The sequence below is a fragment of the Mercenaria mercenaria genome, chromosome 9 (assembly GCF_021730395.1).
Source record: "Mercenaria mercenaria strain notata chromosome 9, MADL_Memer_1, whole genome shotgun sequence".
In the NCBI taxonomy this organism is placed as follows: domain Eukaryota; kingdom Metazoa; phylum Mollusca; class Bivalvia; order Venerida; family Veneridae; genus Mercenaria; species Mercenaria mercenaria.
This window is the reverse complement of record NC_069369.1, coordinates 34,603,755-34,615,040: the sequence shown is the minus strand read 5'-3', so window position 1 is coordinate 34,615,040 and position 11,286 is coordinate 34,603,755. Positions and strand designations below refer to the sequence as shown.

Genomic DNA, 11,286 nt, shown 5'->3' with positions numbered 1-11,286 from the left:
CTTATTTTACAAGAATATATATCTAAAATAATCTAAAATAAATACTTGATGACCATGCTTGGTATGCCGGAAGATATATCTGAACATGTACCATTGTAAAATATGAAAACATTACTTAGTAACAGTTTTTCAAAATTAGCAGTTAAAAATGTTAGTCCAAACCGCAAACATTCAAGGAGATTAAGTGATCCAAACCGGTGTACACTAAGTCTTGTTATCCAAACCGCTGCATTCATGTTCTTACTACACAGTACGTTTTGTGTCCTAAGTTGAATCTTAGGTGTTTTGTACATATCACAGTTTATGCATACTAATACTAGAGATAATTCTAAAGTATAATTACATCCATTTAGTCCAAATATTTCAATTTGACAGGTAATAAAAATGAAATTTTGGAACATCTAACCGAAAACTGGACAATATCCATGAGTTAATAAGATATATCTATGCTAAATATGATTCCGACCGCCATATCAGTCCGGCGATTACTTCTTTAGACATTACCGCGATTTCTGAACAAAGTTTGGTAACGAAACATAGCAAGGCGTAGTAAATATCTTCCAGAACTTACATGAAATTCCATTGTTTATTTTGTTTGAACGGCCATATTGGACAGATCCAAACACACGGCTACCGTTGTAGTTACCATACAGTGATTACTTGGAGAATGATCTTGGAGTTTAACTTTTGAGGTGTTGAATGTTTGGAGTTGAACTTTTCTGTGTGTTGTGCCTGCAGTAAGTGCATTCTGATACTGTACGATGTGCATTGCCTGTAGTTGTCTGATTTTACAATATTATTTTCATATCCTTCTAATTTACGCTTGATAATTCTTTTGATTTACTAATTTATCACCACAATTTAGCAATTCTTGGAAATATGCTTCAACTTACAATTATAGAAAAAAAAAACTTGACACAGAGCAAAAACATAAATAATATTGGAGTTGAACTATCGGAGATCTGATTACTTAGAGAATAGCATTTGATACCCTGGTGAGCAGTAGGACCACAATGACACGTTTGTTTGTTTTATCTTTCTTGAATGATTAGCGCAGTTTGGAAACAAGGGAAGCGCATTTATGTACACAATTAGTTTGTAGTTTCTGTTGAATAAACATTGTTTGGAAACGCAAATATTGTATAGGTAGACAGCCGGAAATACAGACTTTACTTTAACTTTACCAAACAGCTTCTACTAACTTTTTGAAGCATATAACGTAACTTAAAACATCAGCAGACATTTTTCTTACAAACGAACATAAATGAAGCTGATATCTGACATGAAAATAGGTTTTACTAGTCGGGAAAAATCTATTTATATGGACTAAATTCGAGTAGACCATGGTGGCATATCCGGCGAATAACTACGTTCATGCCTTAAATACCAGCTCCTGTGAAAGTGAAGGTTACATACACACTTCTTACTAGTTCGATAAGTAAACGTAGAACTTCAATATTTTACGATTTTGACATTTCATATAGTCCGATGTTTAATCGGAGTTTTTATAAATTTCCCGGTAGACCTTTCCGCAAAATATCTTGCGGAAGGTTTTACAAGTTCACGGTGGAAGTGACTAAAATGTGATAGGTAAATACCAACAACGGACAAAGAAAACCTATTTTACACATCCATTGAACATATTGTCTTACTGAAATTAGCGAAGACCTGTCCTCACTTTGAAAGTGAAATTTACATCCATTCGCTTTTGCATCACAACACGAAACTGTCCAATTTTCTTTATTATAAAAAATGATTTTAGACGCAAAGTATTCTCATGGTCGGATTTTATAAAAAATGCGGCCCGTTACTAAGGTATTGTCTGTGTAGTGTGCATATGATTATAATTGATAAGTGTAAGCAGCATTTATTGGTTGTGTTAAATTAAAATTTATTTCATTAAGTTATGAGTTCATATAAAAGCAGTTTAAAAATCTAGTCTACATGTATTCGGCGGTACAAGTGTGTTAAATAATGGCCGCAGATTTTTTTCTATTAGTGCGTTGTATTGTTCATTATATTTAATTAAATTACGCTAGAATAGTCTGTGCTATGTGTCGGGGAAGTAATTCCTGGCGCAGTTTAAATTACGGTAAACCAATATATCACGTGTTTGAGAGTTTTCCTACATTACACTCCAATAAAATAAGGTTGAAATTTTTGCTATGTAAATGGCTGTCATTCAGTTAAACTTGACACAGGGATTTGTTGAACGTCCAAATATTAAAATGCGCCCTGTGCAAATTTAATGTTATTGAATTAACTTCTTACCAGAACCACATGTTTTCGAAAGGTTTCAACCTTTCTGTGCTTTCAGCGCTCTGATTTATTTTTGATTTGGCATAGACTGAATCCAAAGTAGAATTATTCATACGTAAAACATTAGTTCGTATTTTGCTCTATAAGTTTAAATTACATTCTAACATGGCTCGATTTGATTTCCAATTAAGCAAAGAAGAAAATCAAGCTCTATATATTCTGCGATAAACAACGGTTGACGCGCGGACAGGTAAGAGAGCATTATGACGTCAATTATGACGTCATATTGCCACATGACGTTCGATACATTACTCCTTGCATAAACGAAGTCCAGTATAATATCTATTAAAATTATATCAATGAGCATGTCAGAATGAAAACAATCAAGGCCTTCTTGTTATTTATCGTCTAATTTACCACGGTTCATCGTTCAGATGCTTCAGTATTTAACCACTCGGGCTAACGCCCTTGTGTTTCAATTCCTACGCATCAGAACTCTGAACCGTGGTAAATCAGACGATAAACAACTCGAAGGCCTTGATTATTTGTTAATTAATATATACTCAGCGTCAATGAAAAGTTACCACCTAATATATACCTCTTTACTATTTTATACAATATCGACGTCACTTTTTCATGGCCTGTGCGCGGTCTATTACTCATAGACCCTGTCTGATCATGTCTCCTAACCCATTTCATGACTGTCAGGTGAGAACAGCATATACGACGTGCAATTTCGCCACATGTAAGTTCGGCGTCAACCATGCCAATGGCCTGATGGCGTTGATCGTGCCCTGAACGTGGCATTCTTTGCAAGGATATTCTGGGTTTTTTAACGTATTCCTTTTAGTCTGTCGACTAACTTTCAAGCGCGATGAATGATTTGCGATAGAAAATTCGTACCTGTCGACATTGCTGGAAAAAGTCATTTTGCACGTGCAGCCCGCGCCTCAAATGGAGTTAATCGAATTTGACAAATCTTTACACCAGTGACGTCTCAGCTGCGTCAAAAATGTAGTCGTGTTATGCTTTTAACACAGTCCAGTGCGATTTTTAAAATATAAGGGCCACTAGGGTGGTAACTTTTCAGTGACGCTGAGTATATTTAAAACGATGACAGGAGCTCAGTTGATAGAGCTGAGGACTGTAGCACATGTAGCCTAAACTGTCGGTTTGAAAGCAGTTCGCAGGCCTGACTCTTTTTAAAACTGTTAACGAAAGACTTCATAATATGGAAATATGAGCCGCTGATATATATCATAGCTTTTCAATTTTACACAGACTAAGTCCAGTTTTGCTTTTTACAGAGAAATTACTAAACAATACGTTAATATTACGCTCACATCTAGGTACATTTGTAAACAGCGACAAACGTGTTCCCGTGATAGCTCAGTTGGTAGAGCGGAGGACTGTAGTGGATATTAACTGTCATCCTTAGGTCACTGGTTCGAATCCGGTTCGCGGGACTGTCTCTTTTTCTTAAACTGGTTAAAAGGGTTTAATATTTTGGAGGTAAATTCGGCTGAATTAAACTTTATTATTTCGAAAATTTGCACATGCTGAATCCAGGTTTGTTTCATTAAAGTGTAATTTCTTAAAATCGTTGCATTAGTCGATATATCTAATGCACTTCAATGCAATAAATTTCGTAAACTGAGACAAGCGGCGGGTTCCCATGATAGTTCATTTGGTAGAGCGAAGGACTGTACTTGATATTAATTGTCATTCTTAGGTCACTGGTTCGAATCAGGTTCTCGGGGCTGTCTTATCTTAATGGTACTAAGGGTACATATTAAAGAAGTAAACTCCCGCAGAATCATATTATTTGTTTTTAATTTTGGACTGACAATATCTAGTTTTGTTTTATAATAGTGATGTTACTCATACTTAATGTGTTAATTAAAATTATATTAAAGAAGTAATCCATACACACATGGACTCATACGTCATAGTGTCCAAATTTTGCACAGATTGGCCAAAGAAAATTATTCATACGTAATACATTCATATATATTACGGTCGATTATTAGAACATTAGTACATTTATTAACAGAACAGAACAGAACATAAGTTTATTAATAAATCATATGCAAACAGCACATTGATTAAACAATTAGATAATGAATTACATATATGTGCATGCATAATAAGTATATATGAAATGAAATGAGAGCATGTACAACGCAAACCACGTAATAGATGTCATAAAAATAATAACACGGCGTAATTAAAGACATTGTGATCCTATCACAGTGATCATGTAATCTCCGGATGTTATGCATATACAATATCATGATACATTATGACAATAATAATATACGTAGCAACATGAAATGGTCGTAAATATTACTTTCAATCATTAACAAAGACTTCAATTTGCATTTTGAGGAGTGATTTTCTTTTCTCAAACGCTTTCAACAAATATTTGGCAAGTCTGTATAATAGTTCAATGTGACAAGATGACAGTAATTCTATGAATTTAACCATATATGGCCTACTTCTATATATTTGAGGTATGAATAATGAACTGAGTTCTAATGTTAAATTAACGATAGCGATAGAGCGGAGATATTAACTGTCATTGTTAGGTCAATAGTTTGAATCCGGTTCACGGGACTGTCTTAATTTTTATGAAACTGATTAAAAGGGTTTCATATTTTGGAAGTGAATTCGTCTGAATGATACTTCATATTATTTCGAAATTTTGCACAGATAAATCCAGTTTTGTTTCATTACAGTGCAATTACTCCTACCCAATACGTCAATAAATAAATCTTATGTTCTTCAATGAAATAAACTTTGTACAGTTAGGAGCGTGTTCCCGTGATAGCTCAGTTGGTAGAGCGGAGGACTGTAGTGGATATTGACTGTCATCCTTAGGTCACTGGTTCGAATCCGGTTCGCGGGACTTCCTCTTTTTTTTAACTGGTATCAAGGGGTACATATAACAGAAGTAAACTCCCGCTGAATCATATTTAATAATCTTTTAATTTTGCACTGACAGAATCTAGTTTTGTTATATGACATACTTAATGCGTTAATAAAAGGTATATTATAGAAATAACCCGTAAAACACGCGGTATCATATGTCATAGTTTTTAAATTTTGCACAGACTGAATCCAAAGTAAAATTACTCATGTGTAATATATCAATTTGTATTACGCTCTATTATTCTTAAAAACATTAGTACATTAATAAACAATGGCGCGAGCTCAGTTGATATAGCGGAGAACTGTAGCACATATTAACTGTCACCTTTAGGTCAATAGTTCGAATCCGGTTCGCGGGACTGTCTCTTTTTCTTCAACTGGTTAAAAATGTTTAATATTTTGGAGGTAAAATCGGCTGAATTAAACTTTATTATTTCGAAAATTTTCACATGCCGAATCCAGGTTTGTCTCATTAAAGTGTAATTTCTTATAATCGTTGCATAAATCGATATATCTAATGCACTTCAATGCAATAAATTTTGTAAACTGAGACAAGCAGCGGGTTTCCGTGATAGTTCAGTTGGTAGAGCGAAGGACTGTACTTGATATTAATTGTCATTCTTAGGTCACTGGTTCGAATAAGGTTCTCGGGGCTGTCTTTTTTAAATGGTACTAAGGGTACATATTATAGAAGTAAACTCCCGCAGAATCATATTGTTTTTTTGTTGTTTTTTTTTTTAATTTTGGACTGACATAATTTAGTTTTGTTTTATAATAGTGATGTTACTCATACTTAATGCGTTAATTAAAGTTATATTAAAGAAGTAACACATTACACGTGAACTCATACTTCATAGTTTTCAAATTTTGCACAGATTGGCCAAAGAAAATTATTCATACGTAATACATTCATATAGATTACGGTCGATTAGTAGAACATTAGTACATTTATTAACAGAACAGAACAGAACAGAACAGAACAAGAACAAGAACAAGAACAAGAACAAGAACAGAGCAGAGCAGAGCAGAGCAGAGCAGAGCAGAGCAGAGCAGAGCAGAACAGAACAGAAGTTTATTAATAAATCGTATGCAAACAATTTGCATTGAGGAGTGATTTGCTTTTCTCAAAAGCTTTCAACAAATATTTGGCAAATCTGTACAATACTTCAGTGTTACAAGATGACAGTAATTCTATGAATTTAACCATATTTGGCCTACTTCTATATCTTTGAGGTATGAACTTAGTTCTAATGTTAAATTAACGATAGCGATAGAGCGGAGATATTAACTGTCATTGTTAGGTCAATAGTTTGAATCCGGTTCACGGGACTGTCTTAATTTTTATGAAACTGATTAAAAGGGTTTCATATTTTGGAAGTGAATTCGTCTGAATGATACTTCATATTATTTCGAAATTTTGCACAGATAAATCCAGTTTTGTTTCATTACAGTGCAATTACTCCTACCCAATACGTCAATAAATAAATCTTATATTCTTCAATGAAATAAACTTTATACACTTAGGAGCGTGTTCCCGTGATAGCTCAGTTGGTAGAGCGGAGGACTGTAGTGGATATTGACTGTCATCCTTAGGTCACTGGTTCGAATCCGGTTCGCGGGACTTTCTCTATTTTTTTAACTGGTATCAAGATATATATATATATATATATATATAACAGAATTATATATATATATAATATATAAACAAAATATAACAGAAGTAAACTCCCGCTGAATCATATTTAATAATCTTTTAATTTTGCACTGACAGAATCTAGTTTTGTTATATGACATACTTAATGCGTTAATAAAAGGTATATTATAGAAATAACCCGTAAAACACGCGGTATCATATGTCATAGTTTTTAAATTTTGCACAGACTGAATCCAAAGCAAAATTACTCATGTGTAATATATCAATTTGTATTACGCTCTATTATTCTTAAAAACATTAGTACGTTAATAAACAATGGCGCGAGCTCAGTTGATATAGCGGAGAACTGTAGCACATATTAACTGTCACCCTTAGGTCAATAGTTCGAATCCGGTCCGCGGGATTGTCTATTTTTCTTAAACTGGTTAAAAGCGTTTATATTTTGGAGGTAAATTCGGCTGAATTAAACTTTATTATTACGAAAACTTGCACATGCTGAATCCAGGTTTGTTTCATTAAAGTGTAATTTCTTATAATCGTTGCATAAATCGATATATCTAATGCACTTCAATGCAATAAATTTTGTAAACTGAGACAAGCAGCGGGTTTCCGTGATAGTTCAGTTGGTAGAGCGAAGGACTGTACTTGATATTAATTGTCATTCTTAGGTCACTGGTTCGAATAAGGTTCTCGGGGCTGTCTTTTTTAAATGGTACTAAGGGTACATATTATAGAAGTAAACTCCCGCAGAATCATATTGTTTTTTTGTTGTTTTTTTTTTTAATTTTGGACTGACATAATTTAGTTTTGTTTTATAATAGTGATGCTACTCATACTTAATGCGTTAATTAAAGTTATATTAAAGAAGTAACACATTACACGTGAACTCATACTTCATAGTTTTCAAATTTTGCACAGATTGGCCAAAGAAAATTATTCATACGTAATACATTCATATAGATTACGGTCGATTAGTAGAACATTAGTACATTTATTAACAGAACAGAACAGAACAGAACAAGAACAAGAACAAGAATAGAGCAGAGCAGAGCAGAGCAGAGCAGAACAGAACAGAAGTTTATTAATAAATCGTATGCAAACAATTTGCATTGAGGAGTGATTTGCTTTTCTCAAAAGCTTTCAACAAATATTTGGCAAGTCTGTATAATAGTTCAATGTGACAAGATGACAGTAATTCTATGAATTTAACCATATATGGCCTACTTCTATATCTTTGAGGTATGAACTTAGTTCTAATGTTAAATTAACGATAGCGATAGAGCGGAGATATTAACTATCATTGTTAGGTCAATAGTTTGAATCCGGTTCACGGGACTGTCTTAATTTTTATGAAACTGATTAAAAGGGTTTCATATTTTGGAAGTGAATTCGTCTGAATGATACTTCATATTATTTCGAAATTTTGCACAGATAAATCCAGTTTTGTTTCATTACAGTGCAATTACTCCAACCCAATACGTCAATAAATAAATCTTATGTTCTTCAATGAAATAAACTTTATACAGTTAGGAGCGTGTTCCCGTGATAGCTCAGTTGGTAGAGCGGAGGACTGTAGTGGATATTGACTGTCATCCTTAGGTCACTGGTTCGAATCCGGTTCGCGGGACTTTCTCTTTTTTTTTAACTGGTATCAAGATATATATATATATATATATAACAGAATTATATATATATATAATATATAAACAAAATATAACAGAAGTAAACTCCCGCTGAATCATATTTAATAATCTTTCAATTTTGCACTGACAGAATCTAGTTTTGTTATATGACATACTTAATGCGTTAATGAAAGGTATATTATAGAAATAACCAGTAAAACACGCGGTATCATATGTCATAGTTTTTAAATTTTGCACAGACTGAATCCAAAGTAAAATTACTCATGTGTAATATATCAATTTGTATTACGCTCTGTTATTCTTAAAAACATTAGTACATTAATAAACAATGGCGCGAGCTCAGTTGATATAGCGGAGAACTGTAGCACATATTAACTGTCACCCTTAGGTCAATAGTTCGAATCCGGTTCGCGGGATTGTCTATTTTTCTTAAACTGGTTAAAAGCGTTTATATTTTGGAGGTAAATTCGGCTGAATTGAACTTTATTATTTCGAAAACTTGCACATGCTGAATCCAGGTTTGTTTCATTAAAGTGTAATTTCTTATAATCGTTGCATAAATCGATATATCTAATGCACTTCAATGCAATACATTTTGTAAACTGAGACAAGCGGCGGGTTCCCATGATAGTTCATTTGGTAGAGCGAAGGACTGTACTTGATAATACATTGTACCTGTCATTCTTAGGTCACTGGTTCGAATCAGGTGCTCGGGGCTGTCTTTTTTAAATGACTCTAAGGGTACATATTATAGAAGTAAACTCCCGCAGAATAATATTTCATATATATATATATTTTTAATTTTGGACTGACAAAATCTAGTTTTGTTTTTATAGCAGTGATGTGTTACACATACTTAATGCGTTAATTAAAGTCATATTATAGAAATATTCCATAACACGCGTGGACTCATACGTCATAGTGTTCAAATTTTGCACAGACTGAATCCAAAGAAAATTATTCCTACGGAATACATTGATTTGTATTACGGTCGATTATTAGAACATTATAGTACATTTATTAACGATAGCGACAGAGCGGATAACTGTAGCAAATATTATCTGTCATCGTTAGGTCAATAGCTTGAATCCGGTTCACGGGATCGTCTTTTTATAGAACTGAATAAAAGGGATTCATCTTTGGAAGTGAATTTTGCTGAATTATACCTCGATATTTCCAAATTTTGCACAATTAAAGCCAGTTTTGTTTCATTACACAGTGCAATACGCTAATCGATAAATTCTATGTTCTTCATTAAAATAAACTTTGTACAGCTAGTTATGCGTGTTCCCGTGATAGCTCAGTTGGTAGAGCGGAGGACTGTAGTGGATATTAACTGTCATCCTTAGGTCACTGGTTCGAATCCGGTTCGCGGGACTGTCTCTTTTTAAACTGGTTAAAATGATTTAATATTTTGGAAGTGAATTCGGCCGAATTAAACTTCATTATTTCTAAATTTTGCACATACTGAATCCAGTTTTTTTTTTCAGATATAGTAAAATTACTCATACCCAATGTACTTCAATGCACTTAATTTGTTAAAATGTGGGAAACTTGTTCCCGTGATAGCTCAGTTGGTAGAGCGGGGGATATTAACTGCCATCCTTAGGTCACTGGTTCGAAGCAGGTTCGCGGGACTTTCCGTTTTTTAACTGGTATCAAGGGGTACATATTAGAGAAATAAAACTCCCGCTGAATCATATTTCATAATCTTTTAATTTTGCACTGACAGAATCTAGTTTTGTTAAATAACATACTTAATGCGTTAATATAAGTTATATTATACATGTAGAAGTAACCCGTTACACGCGGTATCATAGGTCATAGTTTTGTTTTTAAATTTTCCACTGACTGAATCCAAAATAAAATTACTCATATGTAACACATTGATTTGTATTACGCTCTACTATATAACGGAGAAATGTAGCAAATATTAACTGTCACCCTTAGGTCAATAGTTCGAATCCGGTTGACGGGACTGTCTTTTGTTTTTAAATTGATTAAAAGGGTTTCGTATTTTGGAAGGAATTTGGCTGAAGTATACTTTATGATTTCGAAATTTTGCGCAGATAAATCCGGTTTTGTTTCTTTATAGTGCAATTACTCCTACAAAATACGCTAATCGATACATCTAATGGTCTTCCAGGAAAACACAATTGTAAAGTAAAGTTAGACAAGCCTGTTCGCGTGATGGCTTAGTTGGTAGAGCGGAGGACTGTAGTGGTAATTAACTCTAATCCTTAGGTCACTGGTTCGAATCCGGTTCGCCGGACTGTCTGTTTTTTAATTGGTATCAAGGGTACATATTTTAGAAGTAAACTCCTGCTGAATCATGTTTCATAATCTTTTAATTTTGCACAGATTGGTATCAAGGGTACATATTTTAGAAGTAAACTCCTGCTGAATCATGTTTCATAATCTTTTAATTTTGCACAGACATAATCTAGTTTTGTTATATTCCCGAGACTATCACTCTTTTAAAACTGGTTAAAAGGGTTTAATATTTTGGAAGTTAATTCGGCGGAATTAAACTTCATTATTTCTAAATTTTGCACAGACTGAATTCAGTTTTTTTTTAATTACAGTAAAATTACTCATACCCAATTCATAACGCTTGTCAAATCCAATATACTTCAATGCACTAAATTTTGAAACAATGTGAGAAGCGTGGCTCAGTTGGTAGAGCGAAGGACTGTACGTAATGGTCATTTAACTATCATCCTTAGGTCACTGGTTCGAATCCGGTTCGCGGGACTATCACTTATTTTAAACTGGTTAAAAGGGTTCAATATTTTAGAA

The 11,286-nt window shown here is 33.7% G+C and overlaps 6 non-coding genes across 6 annotated transcripts; all 6 read left to right on the top strand.

Moving 5' to 3' along the window:
• The first annotated feature begins 3,637 nt into the window (after positions 1-3,637).
• Trnay-gua (transfer RNA tyrosine (anticodon GUA)) lies at positions 3,638-3,725 on the top strand. Its single transcript is given in 2 exon segments — positions 3,638-3,674; positions 3,690-3,725. It is a non-coding gene; the product is annotated as a tRNA-Tyr (tRNA).
• Positions 3,726-5,079: 1,354 nt separating this feature from the next.
• Positions 5,080-5,167, top strand: Trnay-gua (transfer RNA tyrosine (anticodon GUA)). Its single transcript is given in 2 exon segments — positions 5,080-5,116; positions 5,132-5,167. It is a non-coding gene; the product is annotated as a tRNA-Tyr (tRNA).
• Positions 5,168-6,723: 1,556 nt separating this feature from the next.
• Positions 6,724-6,811, top strand: Trnay-gua (transfer RNA tyrosine (anticodon GUA)). Its single transcript is given in 2 exon segments — positions 6,724-6,760; positions 6,776-6,811. It is a non-coding gene; the product is annotated as a tRNA-Tyr (tRNA).
• A 1,572-nt stretch (positions 6,812-8,383) lies between these two features.
• Positions 8,384-8,471, top strand: Trnay-gua (transfer RNA tyrosine (anticodon GUA)). The gene is given in 2 exon segments: positions 8,384-8,420; positions 8,436-8,471. It is a non-coding gene; the product is annotated as a tRNA-Tyr (tRNA).
• A 1,305-nt stretch (positions 8,472-9,776) lies between these two features.
• Positions 9,777-9,864, top strand: Trnay-gua (transfer RNA tyrosine (anticodon GUA)). The gene is given in 2 exon segments: positions 9,777-9,813; positions 9,829-9,864. It is a non-coding gene; the product is annotated as a tRNA-Tyr (tRNA).
• An 806-nt stretch (positions 9,865-10,670) lies between these two features.
• Positions 10,671-10,759, top strand: Trnay-gua (transfer RNA tyrosine (anticodon GUA)). Its single transcript is given in 2 exon segments — positions 10,671-10,708; positions 10,724-10,759. It is a non-coding gene; the product is annotated as a tRNA-Tyr (tRNA).
• The last annotated feature ends 527 nt before the right edge of the window (positions 10,760-11,286 follow it).